Raw genomic sequence first — 27,543 nt, 5'->3', positions numbered from 1 at the left:
GCCCACGTTGCACATGGGAAAAAACCTGAAAAAAACCCAGAATATAGTTCCCTCCCCCTTGGTGAGGGGTCCCCATCCCCCTGATCTCAAACGACAGCTATGTGCCACCTTGTCCACATCTTTGTCCATCTCTGCTGGTCTTTCTCCATTGACTTCATTAACCATCTGATGTAGAAATGAGGATAAGTCTCTATAGTAAACTAACCTGCTGCTTCACTTTGCTTGATGGACTAATCGGCTCTCAGGACGTGATCGCAAAAGACATTCTAATCCAAACAGAAGGAAGTATCTATCTAGCTCTCTCTCACCAACAATAGCAACTTTTGACTTTTACTCCAAAGTCCAGTGAGAAAAACGGAATCTGCATCAAGATCTTTGTCACAACACTGAAGCTCCTTATAGGCAGTGAGTTGTGATTTGGCATATAAATATAAATATAAAAATGATTGATTGATCTCCTTACCGACTCAGAAGCCAGTGTGTCTGAGGAAGCGAAGGCAAAGATGAGCAGACACAACAGGGCCAGCTGCACACGTCTCTCCATGGCTGCTGATCTGCAGAGCCTCACACACCTCGACCTTTATATACTGCTAACCACTTCCATGTGCACGATGAGGAGGCACAAAAACACACGTTTTGAAATCGCCTGTTTTACCGCAATTGTGATTTAATCGTATCGTGAGTGAGTGATGTTCTCAGTATCTGTGTTTCACATGCAACTCTGGTTCCTTCCCTGTCACACATCAGCAAGAATTTGCCAGCGTTTCTACAGAGAAAATCACATTTCACAACTTTTGCACATCACCTTGCATCAACTTACTGGTGTTCGATCACAGAAAACGAAATACATTGACTTGAACATCATTTCCTGTGATTGTCTGAACTTATCCATTGTACAATTGCAAAACTCACACGTTTTTCACATCACATGAGTAGAGAAATAATATTTTCGGACTCAGGTCTGGTACTGTATGCATCTGCATCTCATAACGGTTCCTTCCCTGTCAGCCTTGCCATGCCTTGACATTTCACAACTTTTGCATATCGCCTTACAATCAGCTTACGCACAGAAAATTACTGTAGCAAGACCTTCATTAAACACACAAACACTCAACCCCTGTGTCAACAAAACAAAGCAAACGAGACATTCACAGAACAAAAACCGCCAGCAAAACAAAAAAGAGCAAAAGAGACACAAACCAAAAAACAGTCAGCAAAGCAAAACAAACCAACCATTTACAGAACAAAACAGTGGGCAAAACAAAACAAGTTAAACAAGACACAGACCAAAAACACAGGCACAAAATGTTATCCACTCCTCATCCCATCATCTCTCTGTTAAAAACGACCTCTCCTCCCTCCAGACTGCACACAGCTTCCTCAGAGTGCTGTAACTCTGCACTTTCTTATGGGAAGGATGAACAGAGAGACAAGGCGAGTGATGGAGGACTAAAAACAACAGAATTGGGTTGTTTATAATAGACAGTACACTCTGTGCCGCCTTTTTTGTGACCTCCTGTGAACTACACACAACTAGTTTTCCTTTACATGGAGCGCTCATGTCTCTGCTCTGGTGAAGAAGACGGCAGGGAAGCTGTACCATCTCAGGAGGCTGAGGAAGCACACAAAATCCTCAGCCTTACTGAAAGCCTTTTACTCTGCCACAGTGGAGTCAGTGCTGACGGGCAGCATCACTGCCTGGTATGGCAACTGCAACGGCAAGGACAGGAAGAGGCTGACTCGCGTCATAAAGGCCGCGGAGCGCATTCGCCTGGAGGACATTTACCCCAAACGTTGCAGAGCCAAGGCGACGAAAATAATGAAGGACAGCTCCCATCCAGGCCACCACTTGTTTGAGAGGTTGCGGTCTGGGAGGAGAATGCAACATCTAGTAGCTAAGACTGAGAGGATGAAGAATAGCTTCTTCCCTCAGGCCATTAGGGCCCTCGACAACCACAAATAGATGATATATATATATATATATATTGCTATTATAATAATAGTGGTAATAATGATATATATAGTTAGATCTATGCACTTTACATTGATCTATAGCACTATATTGTATTGCACTATAATTATTATTGCTGCTTATTACTGTTTACATATAAATAGGTATATAATATATATGCAGATGTATATTGTTATAGTATAAGATCAAGCACTTTATATACATTTGCATTATTGCTGAAATTATAGCACTATAATTATTATTGCTGCTTATTACTGTTTACATATAAATAGGTATATAATATATATGCAGATTTGTATTGTTATAATATAAGATCAAGCACTTTATATACATTTGCATTATTTTAGCATTGTAGTGCATTATGTTTATTGCTGCTATATTATTTTTACGGTGCTATTGTTGGAACCCCCTACTGGACCAGACTTGAATGTGCATGGTGAACTCTTAGCTTTGACCTAATTTTACCCAATTAAAAATTAAAATTTTTTAACTTTTAACTTTTTAACTTAGCATTTGGTTCTTACTCTATTTGACTGCACTATGTTTTTAACTAATTTGACTGTAGCCTACTGTTGTCTTGTCTGTCTCTACATGTGCACTGCAGTCTTGGAGTGGCTGCGGCCCTAATTTCACTGCTCATTGCAACTGTGATGCTGTATGTGACAATAAAAACCTTGAACCTTTACTTTGGCATTGATTCCTTCATATAAACTCCTCTTTGGTATCTCTATGGCTCATTTCCACCACATATAACAACACAGTACAGCTCCACTCTATCTGGTATTACTCGGCTCTACTTGATATAGACTCTGTTTCCATAGCAAGTTTACTTGCCTCCGCCCACACCTGGTCGTCATAGCGACCGCATATCTGCCCTCCGCCCATTGCCGAAGTAGGCTATAAGTATAACGTTAAAATGAAATCAATACACAGAACTTTTAAACTCATTATGAAATACTGGTGCCTCTAAATGACCTACAGTGTACATGGGCAAATGTGACAATCGGCTAGGAGAATGGATATCACTTTGTTGTTACTCAAACTCACATGCATGCACTGCGCGGGGACGGGAGAGGCGCTACGAGGAGAACCCCAGCGGCAGCTCAACAGGCAAGACCGCGGCTTCGCCTGCGGCCTAGCGGAGCCAACTACAAAGGGCTTCCCGAGGAGCGCATGTTAAAGCTGAGCAAGGAGATCGATTTTATTTCACCAGCGCCGAAGGCAGCAACACAAAAGACTGATGGAAATAACATAACAGAAGAGAAGGTAAGCCCCCACTAAACTGGTATGCAGTGCTGCTTTGACAGTCAATAGGATAGACAGTAAACACGATTCTGCCTGAACCAATCAGTCGTCTACAATGTTTTCACGTCACCGTATGAACCCGGGTTCGCAGAATAGAACCCCGACGAGGCAGGTACTAAAAGTAGCACGACTCAGCCACAAATCAAACCGGGCTGGGCGGTTTTTAACGGTGGAATGAGAGCATTTATCGAGTCGAGCGGAGCGGGACCGCGTTACTACCTGCGGTGGAATTGGGCCATAAACTGCAGGTCTTGTTCTACACATTGATGCACACTCCTCCTTGATATCTCTAAACTGTTGGTCTCGATCTACATAGTTATGTAAACTCCTATTTGGTATCTCTAAACTGTTGGTCTCAGGCTTTATTGTTTTATTGTAATGTACCCATGAGACACTTGGAGGCGCCTCTATCCTACCCGTGATGACGGGCTTTTAGCCTGACGGTGGTGTCTGGGACACCCTAGTGAGGGTCTTTAATTTTAACTTTAATTCTTACTTTTGTCTTTCACATTTTGATACTGTCACTGAATTGTAGTATACTCTTGATCATACATGGTCACACTTTTTTGGTTTGGTACACTACATGGTATTTGATACCAAAATTGATTTATGCAAAGAACAACTTTAACATTTATCATGCTTTATGGTCTTAAGTTGTTTTCATGTATATTTTATACAATTAGTACTTCTAAGAAGTTCACTTGACCTTTGACCATGTAACCACAGCTGTAACCCATCCTGCATGATTGCATTGTGATTGTATCATGTGACCTCAATGTATGTATTTAAGATGGCGTCTCACAGTCCTATGCCAGTCTGAGGAAGAGCTTGACGCTCGAAACGCCACTTTTTGGGTGTTAAAATAAAAACACTGAAACTGGAGCCCATGCAGTGTGCAAGCTTTTTATTCACTTTTTCACCCTGTCGTCACCTCTCCCATGAAGTGTTGTGAGAGGACTGTGCCTGGGGACGCGGGTTAGTGCTGACCTAGTCTTGCAGTGCCAGCCGTAGATGATATTATCGCCGACCGTTGCTGGAAGCTTGCTGACATCGACGGTGGGTCTGACCACGACTAGCGCAGACCTAGCAAGCTAACTTGAACTAGAGATTGTGAGTTCCCAAACTCCACACAAACCACACATATAAACACAAAGTTGCCCCTTGTTAGCTCAATATAGTTGTAACTAAGATATTTGATTAAAAAAATTTTTTTCCAACCACAGATTTAGCTACTACATCAACAACCATCACATGTAGCTTTGGTCAGTCGCTCCCTGCTAACGTGAGCTCCTCCTGTTGCCAAATCTCGCGAGAGTGTGTTTCTGAGACTGAGACAGGTCTTGAATAAATTAGATTTTCTCCTGATCTGTCTGTCTGAAAAATGCCATTTTAGTGTCAGAATGTTCAGAAGATATGTGGCTTCCGAAAACAGGCAGAATATTTACTGTGATGACTGGGTATAGGCAGAATATGACATGACGGTCCCCTGGGCCTGGATGCATAAAGCCCCCGCCCTTCTACCTATCCATATATTGCATCGGGCGAGTGCCCAGTACAGGGGCACCAGCCAATTTGCCTTGTTGGGAAGGCACCACCCATTAAAAAAAATAAAAAAATAAGCTTTGTCATATTTTCTTTATTGACTCCGCGGCCAAAATAAATCTTTAATACTAAAAGAATATTATGTATAAGGCTCTAACCGCTTCGCTCAGTAGAGACTGAGAACCTCCCACCTCGAGTTGTTAAAAGTGGGTGGATACAATTTCAGAGTTAGAAAAAACATTGCATCGCAGAACCAACCTAACCACAGTCAGGCTTTTCTTAACCCTGCCTGTTAACTGATCTTCACAAGATAAAGATATCTTACCCTGTACTGTAAACGGGTGAGACATTGTTTTCACAACTTAAAAGTGTTTAGAAGGAACTGCTCGAGTTAATGCTTGTGGAAAGGTTTTCTCTTTGAACTGGACGTGCAGTTTGTGATGCTTATAACAATCATAATAACGAATAGCCTACGCATTGCAATATATTCGGTGGGCCACGCTATCTGATTATGGTCTGAAAAAATAAATACAGAGCAAAAATAATTTGTTGGCTTAAACAACTGAGTTGGTTAGTTTTTACACCAACTTTGCCGGCTGGCGGTGTTCGGACCAATCACAGTGCTTAAAAACATGAGGTCCACCCAACCGGCAAGCCGGGCACAGTTTAGTCTGAGTCATGGATCTGACAGATTGTGTTGTGTCTGTGAAACAATCAACAAGGATGGCTGGTGTCCGGCCGATTGTGGTGGGCTGGTCTGGACTAAAGTCCAGCATCCAATTGTGCTGCTGCTTTCACCTTCTGCAGGTCCCACTGTCACATCAACTCACCTGAAGTGACTGCTTGCTACACTTATTGAACTTGCATGAATCTGAATCTGTTTTTAATGTGCTTTATAAATCAAGTTTGAGTTAAGAGTTGGGTTGAAGTTTCTCGCTTCGATATCCCACTGTCTTTGGTTAAACTATGGAGTAGGAAGAAGTCACTCTGTGACCTAGCAGATCAAATCAGACAAAGTAAGGTCTTGAAGGGACATTGAGAAATATCCTAATATTTTGAACAACACATTTAGCTAATGTTTTATACAGTATAAGATAGAGGGAGGTCGATCTCTGACTAATGAAATGACAGATTGTATGACGTAGGCTATCTACATTAGATAATGTGATTTTGAGAATGATTGTTCAGTTGGTTGTGATGCTGAAACCAGCTCAGGTGTATTGGTAGTATTAATAAACTCTCATCACCATGGAAGGTGGACTAGAGGACCTCGGCTCCAATCTGTTACTGTCTGACATTATTTTCTTTGAACAATTCAGGTCACAGGAAATGGTTAAAGTGTTGGGTCGTCATGACCATGTTCACTCTGAGACAAAAACGAAATAAGGGGAAACACTTTACTAATATCTTGATTGATTGACATTACATTGCGTCATTTACGTCATTACATACATAGACAATACATACATAGACACACCATTATCAAAAGGATAAAAACACAATAAAGCTAGAAGCTTATTTCCATTCCAATTTACTAATCTGTCATCATCACACCAAATATGGGAGACAGACAACACCTTGCATTTAGCAGCCTCTTATATTCACAGCCAGAGTTAGCAACCACAATGCAGCTAAACTGTAGCTGTAAGTAACGACTCTGAGGTGAGATCAAGCTGATCTGAGAAACGTGCAAGCAGCAGCTTCCCCTTTGTTTTCACTCTGCTGTTTCCCTTCTTTTTTATAGAACATACAGTATAAAATATATATATATGTATGCATGTATGTATGTATGCATGTATGTATGTATGTATGTATGTATGTATGTATGTATGTATGTTTGTCTCTATGTATGTATATATATGTATATGTATGTATGTTTGTCTCTATGTATGTATATATATGTATATGTATGCATGTATGTATGTATGTATGCATGCATGTAATGTATATATATATATATATATATATATATATATATATATATATATATATATATATATATATATATATATATATATATAGGCTACCCCAGTATGTCTAGGCCCATTTAGGCCTAGACATTTAGGCTACCCCAGTAAATGTTGACATCAGTATTTTAGAATAGCATCAAGAAAGACTAAACGACTTTGCATTCACAAAGCAACACTGTAGGCTAACAGATAATCTGTATAATCGACAGAGGAACTTGCTTGCAGAAAGGAAGTTATTGTTGCAGATTTTTGTCATCTTGGTTCATCTGTCTGTTTTCGGTTCTTCAGTCTTGGTTCTTTCACTGATAAAGAAACAGACCAGACAAGTTACTGAGATCTTCATATCCATCTTCCAATTACCAGTATTAAGGATTCATTTCTCTTGAAATAATTAGTAACAAATCGATCCATCGACCAATCAATTGATTGATTGTTTGATTGATTGTAGAATACTTCTTTAACATAATGTAGTATTAGCATACATGTTTAGGTTAACATAAACAAACATAGCTAAAGTTTGTCCAGCATCAGTCAAACCCTGTACCATGAATACAGTGAATTAATACACAATCATAACAACACCAACATAGAATCACTTCCCCTCCTCAACATCACACTGACTCCATGTGAATTCCTGAAACAGCTGAGAGACTTTTTATTATCCTACTGCTCGAGTGCACTAATGAATTGGACTGTTTTCATTATGGTGGGTTTTTTTTTTTTTAGATGGAAGCTCTTCTTGGGTTCATGAGCTCTGAATGACAACAAGAGCGTCAAGAGTGGCTTACCAGTGGTCACTTTTCAACAAATAGAGCCCTGGTGTCCTGTCTTCCCTTTTTTTGCCTTGGACTGCAGTACCTGAACTTTTTGTTCTTGGATTCTGATAAGGTGTGTGAAGAGAGAGAGAAGAGAGAGAGAGAAGAGAAGAGAGAGAGAGAGAGAGAGAGAGAGAGAGAGAGAGAGAGAGAGAGACAGAGAGAGAGAGAGACAGAGACAGACATACAGACAGACAGAGTTGTTCATTAGAAAAATTAACACTGTTGTAGAGTTTTACAGAACTATTAGCCTATGTGCGCTAAAATGTAGCATAACCAGCAAGCAAGACAAGAAGCTGGCTGCAGTCTGAGAGAGAATTGTCAACAATTAGGCCTATTGGTCAATAACAGGTATAATGACAATAACAGAATGAGGACAGATATTAACACTGTAGAGCGTTTACAACATTTTTAAATAAAACAACTATTCTTGGTTTAGGCTCCACTACAAAATATGGATGACAAATATGTTATCATCTCATGTTGTTGACCAACAAAAAATGTTGTTGATTGGTCAATAGGCAAATACTTCTGCTTGAAAATATTGGTATTGACTGGTTACAATGACATTCATTTCTGTATAATAAAAACAACAACAACATGCGATTGTATTTGGGTTCATGATTTATGTTCACAAGAGATTTCCTCTTACTTACACATTGACGTTTTGGCCTGCAGAATCTGGACATGTCACACCCTGCATCTTAGTACTTGGATTCTGATTCAGAGATGATAGACAGATAGAGCGAGAGAGAGCGAGAGAGAAAGAGGTGTGTGTGTGTGTGTGTGTGTGTGTGTGTGTGTGTGTGTGTGTGTGTGTGTGTGTGTGTGTGTGTGAGAGAGAGAAAGAGAGACATTAAATATGGTTGAGTAGCAGATCAGTCTAATATATACAGTATGTAACAGAATGACCAGAAATATTACACACTGTATTATACCTTTTCTTTCTTCTTCTTTTTTACCGAGCTATTAGGCTAATTTGCACAAACCACTGAAGGTGGTTTACACAACAAACATCACACCCTCTGTCATCCGCCCGGTCAATAACGAGCAAATTAAATTGTTGATATTTTAACTATGATATTCGTAAGCAGGTGTTTTAGAGAGATGAGTCAATTATTTGAAAAAAGAAAAAGAAAAAAGAAACAAAGTCAGACTATCCCTCTTACCTTACAGGGCGCTTCATGTGCTCCTGGTCTGTTAGGACAATTACATGCCGCCTTCTCCATGTCTTTCTCCATCTCTACTCTTAGTTTCTAACCTGCACCTATAAAGAAAAGAGGATACGTGATGGATTCTTTCTCATAGTAAACCAACATCCTGCTTCACTTTGCTTGTTGGGAGTTAAAATGTTAAGTCACAACAGAAAAGCCAGCACACAAAAAAAGTCCTTTTAGAGGTTTTAATAGTCAAGTCAAGTCAAGTCAAGTTTATTTCCTATAGCACATTTCATACACAGAGGCAATTCAAAGTGCTTCACATAAGATGGTTCACAGGAAAATAAAAGAATAAAAGAGAATAAAATGGACATTTAAAAGCATAACAAAACTTAAAAAAAAGAGTATAAAAAGTGCATTAAGCAACAGGCGCAGCAGTTGCAAAAAGAGGTAAAAACTTATAGAGGACTCATTGGGTTTGCAATACAATAGAAGGCGTCCCTCCTCACCTCATCCTCTTGTGAGTATCCTATTACTATTACGGAACCATCCCCCCGACCTGCAGTTTTGAGCAGTAAATACAATAGAAACCGCTGTCAGCAATTAAAATACCTTAGTCTGGGCCAGCATCCAGCAGCACAGCAACAAACAAGTTTCGGCACGTATGGCCTTCTTCAGTGAAGAAGCCGAAACTTGTTTGTTACTGTGCTGCTGCATTAAAACCTCTGAAAGGACTTTTTTGTGTGCTGGCTTTTCTGTTGTGACTTGATATTACATGTGCCCTGCACCGAAGTAGTTGCATAATCTTTTGGAGTGTGCTCGCTTTTCACTTTTTCCCTTGGAGTTAAAATGTTATCACCTCTGATGCCATAAAGTAAACTCTGCAAATCCAAAACAGAAGAAAGGCTCTCTGACTCTCAGCTTTCTTTCTCACCGACAATAGCAACTTTTACAACTGCAAAGTCCAGTGAGAAAGCTCAATCTGAATCAAAGCCATTATGTCCCAACAACACTGAACACATTACAGTGACTGAACAAAAACAGTCTCCCATGAGAAATATAGTCAAGTCAAGTCAAGTTTATTTATAGAGCACATTTACAATGACCAGTAGCTGACCAAAGTGCTTCACAGATAAAAACAATAAAAGTATAGAAACAACAAGTAGGATACACTGCTACCAAGTGCAATATAAAGTGCAACAAAAACAATATAAATGTTAGGCTACTCACTCAAGATTGTAGGATATAAAGTCCAACAGGAGCAAAGTGAATTGTCTCTCTCTGTAGCGATGTGCTCACACTGAATGAGGACGGTGGAGGAGGTCTCTATATTGAGAATAATCTGGCACTGATTGGTCGAGGGTGGGTGCTGTGCTGTCCGTCCGTGTGTGTGTGTGTGTGTGTGTGTGTGTGTGTGTGTGTGTGTGTGTGTGTGTGTGCAACACACGTGTGTGTGTCTGTACTGCAGTACACACACACACACACACACACACACACACACACACACACACACAAATGTTTTCCTCTGTTGGGCCATACTAAATTAGATCTGGCAGGTTGGTCTGGGGTCCCTCTATCTCTTGCAGGGCGCATCAATGCAGTTAAAATGAACATCCTGCCTAAATTCATTTATCTTTTCCAATTAATACCAGTCTTTATCAAAAAATCTTTTTTTTCTTCCTTAGATCAAATTGTCTCATTGTTTATTTGGAATGGTAAAATGCCTCGAACATGAAAAACTGTCCTTCAGAAACCTCGTGTAGCTGGTGGAATGGCTTTACCAAACTTTCAATATTACTATTGGTCCTGCAATGTAAGAGCCATGTCTTTTTGGCAGTCTAAGCCAGTAGGATACGAGATTCCTTGCTGGCTAGCTCTGGAGGCTTCAACTGTATCAAGTGTCTTTACATTCGCTGCTTTGTTCACCTTTTTCTGGGGCCTTCCCTATTACAAAAATTACGACCAATCCAGTTGCATGTGACTCTCTCAAGATTTGGAAGCAATTTAGACAGGCCTTTAAATTTAAAGATTTTCTTATTAACACACCGATCACAAAGAATTATGCATTCCCCTCTTCTATTTCTGACAGTACTTTTGAACTTTGGAGATTGAAGGGAATATCTACCTTAGAGGATCTATTTATTGAGGACACCTTTGCAGCCTTTCTCTCCGTTAAGTTTAACCTACCCGCATCGCATTTTTTTAGGTATTTGCAGATTCGTAACTTTTCTCGTTCCAACTTGGGCCAGTTTCCAGAGCGTCCATCCGAAACCCACCTGGACCGTATCCTCAAACTGAACCCGGTTGTAAAAGCATATATTGGCATGCTTTACCTTATAATTAACACTCTTGACCAAGTTGCATTTGAACCCCTCAAAAATAGATGGGAGAAGGATATGGAAATACCTATTCCTGAGGAAGTATGGGATTTAGCAATCAAGAGAATACACTCTTCAGTATGCTTGCGACATTGTGTTATTCAGTTTAAAGTGGTTCATCGTCTTCATTACTCTAAAGAAAAACTGGCTAAAATGAATCCAGAGCTAGACTCAACTTGTGATAGATGCAAACAAGCCACCGCCAGTCTTTGTCATAATGTTCTGGTCATGCCCGAAATTAAGTTCAGTTCTGGCAGCTTATTTTTGAGGCCCTGGCCACTATTTTGCAGTACCATTTAGAACCTTCTCCTTGGGGTGCCATTTTCGGGGTCGTTCCAGCTGGTGCACATTTAAACGCTGCTCAGTTAAATCTAGTAGCCTACACTACTTTACTAGCTAGGAGATTGATATTATCCAAATGGAAAGATGCTTCCCCGCCCACTTTTGCACATTGGATTAAGGAGGTTATGCAGTCTGAAAAATATCAACTGTATGGAATGGTGGTGAGGGTGGGTGCAGCTCAGGTCTAAGGCCTGGTTCCAGGTAGGGCCCAACACAATGGCCTGTCGGCCAGGACAGAAGACAGCAGAGGCTTGGATTCCAACACCAGTAATATTTATTGTGACACCATATGTTGTTGATGCTGCTGGTTCGCTGGTGATAAAGAAAGAACATATTATAAATCCATAGTGATTCAACATAACAATTAACTCCAAACAATTACTAATTATATAATATCCAAATACAAAAATAACTATTAAAGGAACTTAAGCAGTGCAACCAATGATCATAAATTACCAAAGCAAAGTCAACTAAAAGGAAAACTTACTAATCATTTACACAGCAAAGGTGAAGGTGTGGAATCCAGTGGAGGCCAGCCAGCTTGTGCTACTATGGTTTGCAGCAGAAGGGATTTGCCACAGGTGATGTGACTGGCCTTATTAGCTCTCGGGCTCCGCCCATCCAGAGAGCAGTGAAGGGAAGCAGTGAGGAGGCAGTGGGAGGAATTAGCCTAGGTAAACCCAGCCACCACGTGACCTGCTCTCTCAGTTCCCAGTCACTATCATAGTGACTGAGAACAGGTCTGAGAGCAGGTCACGTGGGGGATGGGTTTACCCAGGCTAGGGAGGAATAGGAAATGAGGGGATTTTCCACAGCCGCCCCTCAAATTAGGGAACTATATTTGAGTTATAGGAAAATCCTTAGATGGGATGAAGAGGGTCCGGATCGTCATCTTTGATCTGTGTAAGAGGAACCAACCACTCCAGCCGCCCCATGAGGAGATTGGGAGTTGCTGGATCTCTGGATCTCTAAACTGGTCTTTGTGTATGAATAAGCTGAGGTGCCAAAGTGATCCTCAGGGAATGTCGTTGGCCCTTGTAAAGCCCACCCAAGACGAGTGTGAACAGCTGCTGGGCCACCGCCCGGACCCAAACGAACCCGGTCCACTGGACATACAAGATGAGGGTGATCAGAACCAATCAGGAGTAAGGGTTGAACCTTCTGGAAAGAATCAAGTGGTAAACCATGCAGATGCTTGAATCTTTGGAGCACAGGTGAAGGGTATGACTGCGGGGCAAGACCCAATTTCTCTGCAGTGAAAGCATTCCTTATCATGAACTTCTTGTCTGGATTTGCTGCAGAGGAAATGTTGAAAGAGACTGCAGTCCCCGCTAGAGTCTCAGTCCCTTGGCAGACAGTTTTCAACATCAGAGACTCAGCCGCCCCATCAAGACCAAGAGCTCTGGCTGCAGAGGCTAGTAGCATAGTTCGCTCCGAACCATCATCCAATATTGCATATGTTTCAAGATGTCTTCCTCTGTAGCTCAGCAGAACTCTGACCACTTTCAACAAGACTCTTGAACTGCAGCTGGAGCGAATAAGATAAGAGCTTGACTCCCCTGGCGGTAGGTTCACTTCATGGAGGACTCCAAGGTGTTTTCCGTTGCATTTCGGGCAAAGCTTTTTCAGGTCACAATTTGAGGCTCTGTGCTCCCGCGCACATCTCCAGCAACGCCCTTCCTCCCGGATCCATGTGCTGGCTGCATCTGTAGATAACTGACGAAAATCTGGACAAATACTTAAGTGATGGTCAGGGACACCACAGAAAGGACACACTGGACGTGTAGTAGTCTCCCATACAGGTTGCAGAGTTTGGTTTTGGGGATGGCTAGTTCCATGAAACATGGTCACCACTGGGTTGCTGGACTTTGGATAGCTAAATTTTGCAGGTTTCCGTTCCTCCATAGGTCCCCTTTGATTCGCTCGTGTTTGGGTAGCCATAGCTTGGCATTCCGATTCGTCTTCTAACCAGTTAGAGAAGTCAACCAAGTTATAAGGAACACCTGGTTTGGTTGCACGGGTGAATCTGGCATAATTGGCAACATGATCAGAAGGAAGCTTTCCCAAAAGCTGCTGGACATGGGAAGCACAAGCCAACTCTGCATCTCCCTCTCCATTCTCCAAAGACTGCAGCATACCAACGAGGGCTCGGACCCGGATTGCAAAGTCACCAAAGTTAATTGAGTCACCAGGACGAACAGAGGGAAGATTCAGGATTGTGGTTATTTCCCTCAGTACCAGCTGTTGTGGCTGACCATACCTCTGTTGCAATGCTGCCATAGCTCTGGTGTAAGGATGTGAATGGTGCGCATAGGCCAAAGCAAGGCGACAGGCTGTGTCTAACTTCAAGTGGTCCAATAACACATGATACTTGAACTGCTCACTTTCATCATGGGGCAGAAGGTTGTTAAGAGCCATCTTGAGCAGGGCAAACTGTCTGGGATCATCCCGAGTGAAGTATGGAAAGGAAGGGGTCACAACATGTGAGACTCTGTTTGACCTCAGTGATGTTGGTGGTGGTACTGGGTACTGACTAATTGGAGGTAACACAAGAGTTATGCCTGTACTCTGCACATTCAAAGGAGGAGCAGCATCAGGATGCAGGTAAGGATGGTCGGCAGTAACTGGAGGAGGCGATGGAGCGTTCAAAGGAGCCAGAGGCTGCAAATAAGGAGGTCCAGTTGCAGCAAAGGGAGGAAGTGATGGAGCGGTCAAAGGAGCAGGAGGCTGCAGGTAAGGAGGTCCAGTTGGAGCAACTTGAGGCGATGGAGCAGTCAAAGCAGCAGGAGGCTGCTGGTAAGGAGGTCTAGTTGCAGCAACTTGAGGTGGTGCAGCGTTCGAAGGAGCAGGAGGCTGCAGGTAAAAAGGTCTAGTTGCAGCAACTTGAGGTGGTGCAGCGTTCGAAGGCGCAGGAGGCTGCAGGTAAGAAGGTCTAGTTGCAGCAACTTGAGGCAGTGGAGCATTCCCAGCAGTTTGAGAATACACATGAGCCTGTGCATAGGAAGGGTTAACCAAGTCAACTGCTACCGATGTGACAATGTTCATCTTGGGCGGAGGCACTGCCTGGTAAGAAGGAGCTTGGAAATAAGGCGCTGGTATAGAGACAATATCTCTGTGCACAGTGTGCTGACCCATAAGCTGCTGATTTGGCAAATCCAACGACGGCTCAATATGAGATGTTTCTATTAATGCTCCGGAACTTAATTGCTGCATACTAGAATGTTCACTTGCTTGTTCTTCAATGCATATATGCTGCACAGGAGGAGGCCCACTGGTCTGTGTAGCTTGACTTGACTTAGGCCTTGCTGACTTCAAAGACCCAGGGGCTGAAAGGGAGCAAAAGCGACTATGTGGAGGTGGTGAACTAAGATTGAAGTCACTACGAGTCCTGAGTATGTTATACAGTTCTTGGCCTAAAAAAGGGGGATTATAATACTTGCAGGGTTCCAAGTTCAAGGAAGGGGATGTCCGTGAAGAGTTAGATCTTGAGCATGTTTCTCTCTCCATCCTATCCATCCTCTGTCCTAGGCCCCTGACGTCCTGTCCCAGGCCCATGACGTTCTGTCCTAGGCCCATGATCATGTCCTTAATTTGCTCCATGTCTCCGTTTGTGGTGGTATTTGGGGGAAGTGGATGGTGTTCAGTGGTGACAGAACTTTCCACATTTGCAGATGTAGGCTTCAGAGTCACTTCAGCAGGAGGCTCTGAGGGCTGATTGATGACATGTGGCTCTGCAGGTTGATGAATGGCAGGATTGGGAGGCCGGGGGGGGAATGAAGTCTGGTAGTCTGCCAGATATACAGGTGGCTGGTGAGAACGGGCTGGCCTCGTATTTGATGGTGTGCTGTTGTCCATTGCATTGGCCATACTATGGTTTGCAGCAGAAGGGATTTGCCACAGGTGATGTGACTGGCCTTATTAGCTCTCGGGCTCCGCCCATCCAGAGAGCAGTGAAGGGAAGCAGTGAGGAGGCAATTGGAGGAATAGGAAATGAGGGGATTTTCCACACAGTCATTAAAACTAGAAAAAGTCAGATATACTACCATGAGAGGATCAGTTTCCAAATTCTATTCAACATGGAGGCCATTTCTTGATTTTGTAGAGGCTTTAGATGCCCAGCTATTAGCCGGAATGGACTAGTATTTTGTTTCTTTGTGTGTTTTTTTGTGTGTGTGGTTTTTATTTTATTTGTTTATTTATTTTTATTTTTATATTGACTTCTATCCCCCCTCTTCTCCCTTCCTCTCTCTCTCCCCATCGTTGTGTGTGTGTGTGTGTGTGTGTGTGTGTGTGTGTGTGTGCAGTTGCCCAGTGCAGCTGCTCAGTGACCTGTAGCTGCCCAGTGCCCAGTGACCTGACCTGTAATAGACTGTAGCTGCACTGGGCAGCTCCACCATCTCAGGAGGCTGAGGAAGCACACAAAATCCTCAGCCTTACTGAAAGCCTTTTACTCTGCCACAGTGGAGTCAGTGCTGACGGGCAGCATCACTGCCTGGTATGGCAACTGCAACGGCAAGGACAGGAAGAGGCTGACTCGCGTCATAAAGGCCGCGGAGCGCATTCGCCTGGAGGACATTTACCCCAAACGTTGCAGAGCCAAGGCGACGAAAATAATGAAGGACAGCTCCCATCCAGGCCACCACTTGTTTGAGAGGTTGCGATCTGGGAGGAGAATGAAACATTTAGTAGCTAAGACTGAGAGGATGAAGAATAGCTTCTTCCCTCAGGCCATTAGGGCCCTCGACAACCACAAATAGATGATATATATATATATATATATATATATATATTGCTATTGTAATAATAGTGGTAATAATGATATATATAGTTAGATCTATGCACTTTACATTAATCTATAGCACTATATTGTATTGCACTATAATTATTATTGCTGCTTATTACAGTTTACATATAAATAGGTATATAATATATATGCAGATTTATATTGTTATAGTATAAGATCAAGCACTTTATATACATTTGCATTATTGCTGAAATTATAGCACTATATTGTATTGCACTATAATTATTATTGCTGCTTATTACTGTTTACATATAAATAGGTATATAATATATATGCAGATTTGTATTGTTATAGTATAAGATCAAGCACTTTATATACATTTGCATTATTTTAGCATTGTAGTGCATTATGTTTATTGCTGCTATATTATTTTTACGGTGCTATTGTTGGAACCCCCTACTGGACCAGACTTGAATGTGCATGGTGAACTCTTAGCTTTTACCTAATTTTACCTAATTTAAATTTTAAATTTTTTAACTTTTAACTTGTTAACTTAGCATTTGGTTCTTACTCTATTTGACTGCACTATGTTTTTAACTAATTTGACTGTAGCCTACTGTTGTCTTGTCTGTCTCTACATGTGCACTGCAGTCTTGGAGTGGCTGCGGCCCTAATTTCACTGCTCATTGCAACTGTGATGCTGTATGTGACAATAAAAACCTTGAACCTTTACTTTGGCATTGATTCCTTCATATAAACTCCTCTTTGGTATCTCTAAACTGCATGTCTTGTTCTACACATTGATGCACACTCCTCCTTGATATCTCTAAACTGTTGGTCTCAAGATTCAAGATTCAAGATTCAAGATTTTTATTGTCACTCCATGGTACAAGTACCACGTGTGAAATTCTTGTGCAGTGGACTCCGTTTACGACATAGTACAAATAGGCAACAAGCAATAAGTAATAGGCAATAAGAAATAGGCATCAATAGGCAATAAGACAGCAATAAGGCAATAAGAAATAGGCATCTATAAGCAATAAGACAAGTCGGTGGCTTATACGACAGTGGCATATTCATTGCACATAGGTGCACATGTCATGTGCATACGTTAGACGTGTTCAGACATTCCAAATTCGACGTTTTATACATACATGTGCAAATAGCATGTACCTTATTAAACATACACTTAAATTTACAATTAAACGTTAGGCACCTCTCGATCTACATAGTTATGTAAACTCCTATTTGGTATCTCTAAACTGTTGGTCTCAGGCTTTATTGTTTTATTGTAATGCACCCATGAGACACTTGGAGGCGCCTCTATAGCTTAGTCCTACCATGGACCCATTCATATATCTCAGTGAGTCCTACCCGTGATGATGGGCCTTTAGCCTGACGGTGGTGTCTGGGACACCCTAGTGAGGGTCTTTAATTTTAACTTTAATTCTTACTTTTGTCTTTCACATTTTGATACTGTCACTGAATTGTAGTATTCTTACTCTTGATCATACATGGTCACACTTTTTTGGTTTGGTACATGGTATTTGATACCAAAATTGATTTATGCAAAGAACAACTTTTAACATTTATCATGCTTTATGGTCTTAAGTTGTTTTCATGTATATTTTATACAATTAGTACTTCTAAGAAGTTCACTTGACCTTTGACCATGTAACCACAGCTGTAACCCATCCTGCATGGTTGCATTGTGATTGTATCATGTGACCTCAATGTATGCATTTAAGATGGCGTCTCACAGTCCTATGCCAGTCTGAGGAAGAGCTTGACGCTCGAAACGCCACTTTTTGGGTGTTAAAATAAAAACACTGAAACTGGAGCCCATGCAGTGTGCAAGCTTTTTATTCACTTTTTCACCCATCGTCACCTCTCCCATGAAGTGTTGTGAGAGGACTGTGCCTGGTGACGCGGGGTTAGTGCTGACCTAGTCTCGCAGTGCCAGCCGTAGATGATATCTCCGTTGCTGGAAGCTTGCTGACATCGACGGTGGGTCTGACCACGACTAGCGCTGACCGAGCAAGCTAACTTGAACTAGAGATTGTGAGTTCCCAAACTCCACACAAACCACACATATAAACACAAAGTTGCCCCTTGTTAGCTCAATATAGTTGTAACTAAGATATTTGATTTAAAAAAATATTTTTCCAACCACAGATTTAGCTACTACATCAACAACCATCACATGTAGCTTTGGTCAATCGCTCCCTGCTAACGTGAGCTCCTCCTCCTCCGGCCGATTGTGGTGGGCTGGTCTGGACTAAAGTCCAGCATCCAATTGTGCTGCTGCTTTCACCTTCTGCAGGTCCCACTGTCACATCAACTCACCTGAAGTGACTGCTTGCTACACTTATTGAACTTGCATGAATCTGAATCTGAATCTGAATCAAATCCTGGATGGACATGAACCTTTTAAATCTCAATGAAAATAAGACTGAGATCATTATGTTTGGGCGTGACCCCATCAGATTATCCTGCTGGCTTTCTGGGCCCCTTCACTCCAAACATCAGTTCCTCTGTCAAAAATCTCAGTGTGACTTTTGACAGCGCCTTTAAATTTGATAAACAGGTTAGCTCTGTTATAAAAACGAGCTTTCAGTCAGGACCACTTTAGTCAAAAATAAAGCTTTTATTGATAGTTGCACATGAAGTTCTATTTGACGGTATGGCTCTGTTCTGGAGGCTCCCTGCTCTTCCATGAGCAGCCTGGAAAGCCTTGAGGCAGGGAGGGCAGCAAAAGACCCCCAGGTACAGAACAGAGCAAGCAACAATGACAACAGAAATTACATGTTTAAGTCAGACACAGCATGAAAGGAGGAGCTGGGGAGGAGGTGGGTTGCAAACGGCTTGCAGAGAAAGCAGCAATGTTAGGCAGGCAGACTGAAGCAGATTTAAAGAGGGCGCCCTGTTTGAGTTGAGCCAATTGAATGCGTCAGCTGGCACCTCAGTATCTAGCTGAACTCCTGCACTTTCATGCCCCTGCTCGAGCACTGAGATCAGGAACTCAGGTTGAGCTGGACACCCGGAAATCTCTTGTATTGTGGTGTATAATTTATGATATGTTTTTCATGTGCTGCATTGCATTTATTGTATTTGCCTTTTTCTTATTGACCTGTACAGCACTTCGGTCAACTTTGGTTGTTTTTAATGTGCTTTATAAATCAAGTTTGAGTTAAGAGTTGGGTTGAAGTTTCTCGCTTCGATATCCCACTGTCTTTAGTTAAAGCATGGAGTAGGAAGAAGTCACTCTGTGACCTAGCAGATCAAATCAGACAAAGTAAGGTCTTGAAGGGACATTGAGAAATATCCTACTATTTTGAACAACACATTTAGCTAATGTTTTATACAGTATAAGATAGAGGGAGGTCGATCTCTGACTAATGAAATGACAGATTGTATGACGTAGGCTATCTACAGTACATTAGATAATGTGATTTTGAGAATGATTGTTAATAATAATAATAATAATAATAGCTTGGATTTATATAACGCCTTTCAAGGAACCCAAGGCCGCTTCACAGAGCACAAAAAGATGATGAACACACATAGATGACAACAAAGAACAACAAAGAACAGAAAAGACTAGTTGTGGAAGGCTGTGTTCAGTTGGTTGTGATGCTGAAACCAGCTCAGGTGTATTGGTAGTATTAATAAACTCATCACCATGGAAGGTGGACTAGAGGACCTCGGCTCGAATCTGTTACTGTCTGACATTATTTTCAATTCAGGTCACAGGAAATGGTTAAAGTGTTGGGTCGTCATGACCATGTTCACTCTGAGACAAAAATGAAATAAGGGGAAACTCATATCTTGATTGATTGACATTACATTACGTCATTACATACATAGACAATACATACATAGACACACCATTATCAAAAGGATAAAAACGCAATAAAGCTAGAAGCTTATTTCCATTCCATCTTACTAATCTGTCATCATCACACCAAATATGGGAGACAGACAACACCTTGCATTTAGCAGCATCTTATATTCACAGCCAGAGTTAGCAACCACAATGCAGCCAAACTGTAGCTGTAAGTAACGACTCTGAGGTGAGATCAAGCTGATCTGAGAAACGTGCAAGCAGCAGCTTCCCCTTTGTTTTCAATCTGCTGTTTCCCTTCTTTTTTATAGAACATACAGTATACAGTATATATGTATGCATGTATGTATGTATGTATGTAAATACATACATACATACATGCATATATATATATATATATATATATACATACATGCATATATATATATATATATATATATATATATATATATATATATATATATATATATATATATATATATATACATACATACAGTACATACATAAATATAGTGCCAGAGGCCACTTACTTATGCAGTGTGGTGGTCTCAAGCGCATCCAAGGCGACACTCGTTGAGGGAGATAAGAGGAAGGAAAAGTAGGAAAGGTAGGAAAAAGTCTACCTTTCCTACTTTTCCTTCCTCTTATCTCCCTCAACGAGTGTCGCCTTGGATGCGCTTGAGACCACCACACTGCATAAGTAAGTGGCCTCTGGCACTATATTTATTAATAGTTCCCTTACCAAGAGCACCTCAAACAAACAAACAAACAAACAGACATATACGACAGAGCACGCCAGCTCCCCCTTTTTCTATACATACATACATACTTTAGCTTTCACCTCATTATTACAGAGGGCAGATACACAAGAAAGTTAGGGAGAGAGAGGGAATGTTATGCGGCAAAGGGCCACGGGTCGGATTCTAACCCGGGTCAGCTGCGAGAAGCCAGCCTTGTGGTACCAGGTGAGCCCTGGGGCGCCCCAGAAGTAAATGATATTTGTGACTGATCATTTAGGCTACCCCAGTAAATGTTGACATCAGTATTTTAGAATAGCATCAATAAAGACTAAACGACTTTGCATTCACAAAGCAACACTGTAGGCTAACAGATAATCTGTATAATCGACAGAGGAACTTGCTTGCAGAAAGGAAGTTATTGTTGCAGATTTTTGTCATCTTGCTTCATCTGTCTGTTTTCGGTTCTTCAGTCTTGGTTCTTTCACTGATAAAGAAACAGACCAGACAAGTTACTGAGATCTTCATATCCATCTTCCAATTACCAGTATTAAGGATTAATTTCTCTTGAAATAATTAGTAACAAATCGATCGATCGACCAATCAATTGATTGATTGTTTGATTGATTGTAGAATACTTCTTTAACATAATGTAGTATTAGCATACATGTTTAGGTTAACATAAACAAACATAGCTAAAGTTTGTCCAGCATCAGTCAAACCCTGTACCATGAATACAGTGAATTAATACACAATCATAACAACACCAACATAGAATCACTTCCCCTCCTCAACATCACACTGACTCCATGTGAATTCCTGAAACAGCTGAGAGACTTTTTATTATCCTACTGCTCGAGTGCACTAATGAATTGGACTGTTTTCATTATGGTGGGTTTTTTTTTTTTAGATGGAAGCTCTTCTTGGGTTCATGAGCTCTGAATGACAAGTGAATAACAAGAGCGTCAAGAGTGGCTTACCAGTGGTCACTTTTCAACAAATAGGGCCCTGGTATCCTGGCCCCCCTCGTCCTCCCCTCCCTCGTCCTCTTCTTGGCCTGGACTGCTGTACCTGAACTTTTTGTTCTTGGATTCTGATATGAGAGAGAGAGAGAGAGAGAGAGAGAGAGAGATGTTCATTAGAAAAATTAACACTGTTGTAGAGTTTTACAGAACTATTAGCCTATGTGCGCTAAAATGTAGCAAGCAAGACAAGAAGCTGGCTGCAGTCTGAGAGAGAATTGTCAACAATTAGGCCTATTGGTCAATAACAGGTATAATGACAATAACAGAATGAGGACAGATATTAACACTGTAGAGCGTTTACAACATTTTTAAATAAAACAACTATTCTTGGTTTAGGCTCCACTACAAAATATGGATGACAAATATGAAATATGTTATCATCTCATGTTGTTGACCAACAAAAAATGTTGTTGATTGGTCAATAGGCAAATACTTCTGCTTGAAAATATTGGTATTGACTGGTTACAATGACATTCATTTCTGTATAATAAAAACAACAACAACATGTGATTGTATTTGGGTTCATGATTTGTGTTCACAAGAGATTTCCTCTTACTTACAGTTGATGACTGACGTTTTGGCCTGCAGAATCTGGACATGTCACACCCTCCATCTTAGTACTTGGATTCTGATTCAGAGATGATAGACAGATAGAGCGAGAGAGAGAGAGAGAGAGAGAGAGAGAGAGAGAGAGAGAGTGTGTGTGTGTGTGTGTGTGTGTGTGTGTGTGTGTGTGTGTGTGTGAGAGAGAGAGAGAGAGACATTAAATCAAGGGCGTCGTTTTGGTCCCAAAGTTGGTAGGGTCGAGGACGGCATGAGGGGAGGCGGTTTCGGCGCTGCAGAAAAAAAAATTAGCTTTTTTTTTTACCTTTTTTAGCCATATTTAGAGGAATATCTCATTAAAAAAAAAAAAAAAGTTTCTTTTAACCTTTTTTAGCCATATTTATGTGTCCTGTCATCTCAGTATCAATTTAATGTTAGACCTCACCTCATCATCAGGCCCTGATGCACCAGATGCACCTGTTGCATCAGCGTGCTCTACATCTCTCTCTCTTGGTTGCTGGTGCTGCTGTGTCTCTTCACTCTCTCTCTCTCTTGGTTGCTGGTGCTGCTATGTCTCTTCACTCTCTCTCTAGCGTGTCCCTTCACTCTCTCTCTCTCTTGGTTGCTGCTGCTCCGTCTCTCCACTCTCTCTCTGCTGTGTCCCTTCACTCTCTCTCTGCTGTGTCCCTTCACTCTCTCTCTCTCTTGGTTGCTGCTCCTTCTCTCCACTCTCTCTCTGCTGTGTCCCTTCACTCTCACTCTCTCTTGGTTGCTGCTGTGTTTCCTATGTAAAAAAAAAAATGTTATTTTCATGGGAGAAATTCATTTTTCAAAATGGGGGGAATTCCCCCCTTGCTTCATATAGGGGGATACACAGTTTGGGGGGGTGATACTACTTAGTCTATGCATGTAACAACAATGCATGCAACATGTACACATGCATGTAACTGGACAGGACACTTTTCTCTAGCATCTTCTTGCTCGCGTTTTGCAGGTTAGCAGCTGTATCGATACTCTGCTGGTTCACACAGTTTAATGTTATAAGATAAGATATTACTTTATTGTCAGACAGAGTCCGAAATTTGTCTTGCATCCTCAGACACTTGTTTCTCATCGATACATACAACAGTGCAAAATGACAACCAACACCATCCTCAAAGTGCATAGTAGACAAAACAATAACAATAACAAAAGACAGTGGCTGCAGCGCTTCCTAAGTCCCTGTCTACAGCCTCTAGCCTGATTCAACAGTTTGACTGACAGCCTGGGGCACAAATGCGACGCGTGATGCGCGTCAGACTTTCAGTAATAAAATTAGTGGTGTGTTCCTCCACCTCCACAACATTGACGTCTCGTTTTGCTAACCTAACGTAACGACGTTACTTACAGTTGCTGCAGGGGGACGCTCAAAATAGCTTCTGATGTCTCTCTTTTTCCGAGCGGGAGGGCGAGGAGGCGGCATGTCGGCATGTTAGTGTGTGTCAGAGCCATGTGTGTGGGTGGGCGTTTGTTTGGTCATCAACCAAATGAGCCAATCAAACGTGAGTTTGGGGGGGAAAAATTGGACTGGCCCATTCAGTTGTGAAAAACAGGGGTAAATGTAACTTTGAACATATTACAAACTAATTTCACTCAATAATGGTCGGGTCAATTCTATCCTTGCAAAATATGGGAAGACAATCTAAATGACCTATATAACTGCACTCCAAAGATAATGCAAATAAGGTTGCTTAAAAGTTGGTAGGGACAATTGGACACCCTGAAATGTTGGTTGTGACTTGTCTCAAGCAACCCTACCCAAATCGACGCGCTTGCATTAAATATGGTTGAGTAGCAGATCGGTCTAATATATACAGTATGTAACAGAATGACCAGAAATATTACATACTGTATTATACCTTTTCTTTCTTCTTATTTTTACCGAGATATTAGGCTAATTTGCACAAACCACTGAAGGTGGTTTAGACAACAAACATTAGAGAGATGAGTCAATTATTTGAAAAAAGAAAAAGAAAAAAGAAACAAAGTCAGACTATCCCTCTTACCTTACAGGGCGATTCATGTGCCTTCTCCATGTCTTTCTCCATCTCTACTCTTAGTTTCTAACCTGCACCTATAAAGAAAAGAGGATACGTGATGGATTATTTCTCATAGTAAACCAACCTCCTGCTTCACTTTGCTTGTTGGGAGTTAAAATGTTAAGTCACAACAGAAAAGCCAGCACACAAAAAAAGTCATTTTAGAGGTTTTAAAGGAGAATTTCGGTTTTTTTTAACCTGGATCCATCTCCTGGCATTAATTATGATTTGGCCACTCACCAGGCGATCTCCGCGGCGTTTCTGGCCGTCCTAGCGTTGTTTTGACATCAATAGCGTCCAAGTCAGTTGTAAAATGGAGCTGACTTGGGGCCAAGTGTGAGCCTGTCTTTCCTGCATCTAAATAGCTATTTTTATTCCCGTTTTCGCCAAATATCGTCAGAATCTGATCCCTCAAGAAGCACCACAGTGATATTTCGCCAAAGGCTGTTTCCTGGAGTCCCACAGGGATCAAATTACCTCAAACGTGATCTCGGTCACCAAGTCTCGTGAAGTCCCGCGATACTTTCCTGCCGACTGACCAAGTACAGGAGGACGCTTTGCGGTGGTGGTTTTAGCGCAACCTATGTGGGGTTTGGCGTAACCTATGTGGGATTCGAAATAACGAAGGTTATGCCAAACCCCACATAGGTTGCGCTAAAACCACCACCGCAAAGCGTCCTCCTGTACTTGGTCAGTCGGCATGAAAGTATCGCGGGACTTCACGAGACTTGGTGACCGAGATCACGTTTGAGGTAATTTGATCCCTGTGGGACTCCAGGAAACAGCCTTTGGCGAAATATCACTGTGGTGCTTCTTGAGGGATCAGATTCTGACGATATTTGGCGAAAACGGGAATAAAAATAGCTATTTAGATGCAGGAAAGACAGGCTCACACTTGGCCCCAAGTCAGCTCCATTTTACAACTGACTTGGACGCTATTGATGTCAAAACAACGCTAGGACGGCCAGAAACGCCGCGGAGATCGCCTGGTGAGTGGCCAAATCATAATTAATGCCAGGAGATGGATCCAGGTTAAAAAAAAAACGAAATTCTCCTTTAATAGTCAAGTCAAGTCAAGTTTATTTGTATAGCACATTTCATACACAGAGGCAATTCAAAGTGCTTCACATAAGATGGTTGACAGGAAAATAAAAGAATAAAAGAGAATAAAATGGACATTCAAAAGCATAACAAAACTTAAAAAAAAAGAGTATAAAAAGTGCATTAAGCAACAGGCGCAGCAGTTGCAAAAAGAGGTGAAAACTTATAGAGGACTCATTGGGTTTGCAATACAATAGAAGGCGTCCCTCCTCACCTCACCCTCTTGTGAGTATCCTATTACGGAACCATCCACCCGACCTGCAGTTTTTAGCAGTAGCCTAAATACAATAGAAGGCGTCCCTCCTCACCTCACCCTCTTGTGAGTATCCTATTACTGTTACCCCGCTAACGGGCGCTTCTCGCTCATACTGGGCACATTAGCGCCCGGCGAACGTCACGCATTTCCCATCAAACACTGTGCCATTTTCACGTCTAGGTCTAAAAGCCGGATCCTACCTGAATCTTCACGTGAAGTTAAGACGCTATCCGATGCAAAACATCCTCTTCTTTTAATGACACCTAGTTGTTGCATCCAAATTGTTGCATAAAATCCACTTTTCTGTGTTTCAAAAACCGAAAAGCATTTATCTGGACTGGAGCACCTCGAGCAACCCGGAACAGATCAGAGAAGAAGAAGAAGTGGTGCTCCAGATACCTGTTTTTCGGTTTTTGAAAGACAGAAAAGTGGATTTTATGCAACAATTTGGATGCAACAACTAGGTGTCATTAAAAGAAGAGGATGTTTTGCATCGGATAGCGTCTTCACTTCACGTGAAGACTCAGGTAGGAGCCGGCATTTAGACCTAGACGTGAAAATGGCACAGTGTAAAATAAGAAATGCGTGACGTTCGCCGGGCGCTAATGTGCTCGTATGAGCGAGAAGCGCCCGGTTAGCGGGGTAACCTGGAACCATCCCCCCGACCTGCAGTTTTTAGCAGTAAATACAATAGAAACCGCCAGCAGCACAGCAACAAACAAGTTTCGGCACGTATGGCCTTCTTCACGTGCCGAAACTTGTTTGTTGCTGTGCTGCTGCATTAAAACCTCTGAAAGGACTTTTTTTGTGTGCTGGCTTTTCTGTTGTGACTTGATATTACATGTGCCCTGCACCGAAGTTGCATAATCTTTTGGAGTGTGCTCGCTTTTCACTTTCTCCCTTGGGGTTAAGTTCTAAATACACAGGGTGTGATGTTGTTGTGTGCTGGGGACTCTGCATGGCAGGGGCGTCGTCCTCCCTGAGGCGTGATTTCTTTTTGAGCCGAGCTTGCGCCATCACGTCTCACTAGGAGGTGATGCCATCAAATAAACTCTGCAAATCCAAATCAGCTTTCTCCCTTTTACAACTCCAAAGTCCAGTGAGAAAGCTCAATCTGAACCAAAGCCGTTATGTCCCAACAACACGGAACACATTACAGTGACTGAACGAAAACAGTCTCCCATGAGAAATATAGTCAAGTCAAGTCAAGTCAAGTCAAGTCAAGTTTATTTATAGAGCACATTTACAACGACCAGTAGCCGACCAAAGTGCTTCACAGATAAAAACAATAAAAGTAGGCTATAGAAACAACAAGTAGGATACACTGCTACCAAGCAAAGTGCAATATAAAGTGCAACAAAAACAATATAAATGTTAGGCTACTCACTCAAGATTGTAGGATATAAAGTCCAACAGGAGCAAAGTGAATTGTCTCTCTCTGTAGCGATGTGCTCACACTGAATGAGCACGGTGGAGGAGGTCTCTATATTGAGAATAATCTGGCACTGATTGGTCGAGGGTGGGTGCTGTGCTGTCCGTGTGTGTGTGTGTGTGTGTGTGTGTGTGTGTGTGTGTGTGTGTGTGTGTGTGCGTGCGTGTGTGTGTGTGTGTGTGTGTGTGTGTGTGTGTGTGTGTGTGTGTGTGTGTGTGTGTGTGTGTGTGTGTGTGTGTGTGTACTGCAGTACAGACACACACACACACACACACACACACACACACACACACACACACACA

The 27,543-nt window shown here is 41.8% G+C and overlaps 3 long non-coding RNA genes across 4 annotated transcripts in view; all 3 read right to left on the bottom strand.

The window, feature by feature from the left end:
• Window positions 1-545, bottom strand: part of LOC310791763 — a 6,208-nt gene extending 5,663 nt beyond the window's left edge. For both annotated transcript variants that reach the window (XR_014553450.1, XR_014553451.1), the window contains exon 1: window positions 464-545. This is a non-coding gene — a long non-coding RNA (uncharacterized lncRNA). The remainder of the gene's footprint in view (window positions 1-463) is intronic.
• Window positions 546-6,202: 5,657 nt separating this feature from the next.
• On the bottom strand, window positions 6,203-10,058 carry LOC310791758. The gene is made up of 5 exons (XR_014553448.1): window positions 9,992-10,058; window positions 8,774-8,871; window positions 8,261-8,322; window positions 7,578-7,669; window positions 6,203-7,091 (listed from the first exon to the last, which is right to left on the bottom strand). It is a non-coding gene; the product is annotated as an uncharacterized lncRNA (long non-coding RNA).
• A 10,636-nt stretch (window positions 10,059-20,694) lies between these two features.
• On the bottom strand, window positions 20,695-27,271 carry LOC310791757. The gene is made up of 5 exons (XR_014553447.1): window positions 27,197-27,271; window positions 24,420-24,487; window positions 22,392-22,459; window positions 21,787-21,899; window positions 20,695-21,293 (listed from the first exon to the last, which is right to left on the bottom strand). It is a non-coding gene; the product is annotated as an uncharacterized lncRNA (long non-coding RNA).
• Between the last annotated feature and the right edge of the window lie 272 nt (window positions 27,272-27,543).

The sequence above is a fragment of the Poromitra crassiceps genome, assembly GCF_964638095.1.
Source record: "Poromitra crassiceps genome assembly, chromosome: 17".
NCBI classification, from domain to species: Eukaryota; Metazoa; Chordata; class Actinopteri; order Beryciformes; family Melamphaidae; genus Poromitra; species Poromitra crassiceps.
This window is presented reverse-complemented; position numbering and strand designations above follow the sequence as displayed.